At 36.8% G+C, this 457-nt stretch overlaps 1 protein-coding gene across 2 annotated transcripts in view; it reads right to left on the bottom strand.

Annotated features, from left to right (window-relative positions):
* The window catches only part of GRM8 (glutamate receptor, metabotropic 8), an 858,241-nt gene that overhangs the window by 44,581 nt on the left and 813,203 nt on the right, over nucleotides 1–457 (bottom strand). The gene's annotated exons all lie outside the window — the stretch shown is intronic.

The following is a 457-nucleotide window of genomic DNA, read 5'->3' as shown; positions in this document are numbered from 1 at the left end:
ATGAAATGTTCCTTTGGTATCTCTGATTTTCTTGAAGAGATCCCTAGTCTTTCCCATTCTGTTGTTTTCCTCTATTTCTTTGCATTGATCACTGAAGAAGGCTTTCTTATCTCTTCTTGCTATTCTTTGGAACTTTGTATTCAGATGTTTATATCTTTCCTTTTCTCCTTTGCTTTTCACTTCTCTTCTTTTCACAGCTATTTGTAAGGCCTCCCCAGACAGCCATTTTGCTTTTTTGCATTTCTTTTCCATGGGAATGGTCTTGATCCCTGTCTCCTGTACAATGTCACGAACCTCATTTCATAGTTCATCTGGCACTCTATCTATCAGATCTAGTTCCTTAAATCTATTTCTCACTTCCACTGTATAATCATAAGGGATTTGATTTAGGTCATACCTGAATGGTCTAGTGGTTTTCCCTACTTTCTTCAATTTAAGTCTGAATTTGGCAATAAGG

This window comes from Bison bison, unplaced genomic scaffold (genome assembly GCF_000754665.1).
Source record: "Bison bison bison isolate TAMUID 2011002044 unplaced genomic scaffold, Bison_UMD1.0 scf7180017864530, whole genome shotgun sequence".
In the NCBI taxonomy this organism is placed as follows: Eukaryota; Metazoa; Chordata; class Mammalia; order Artiodactyla; family Bovidae; genus Bison; species Bison bison.
Note: the sequence above shows the minus strand (reverse complement) of the source record. Positions and strands in the feature narration are given on the sequence as shown.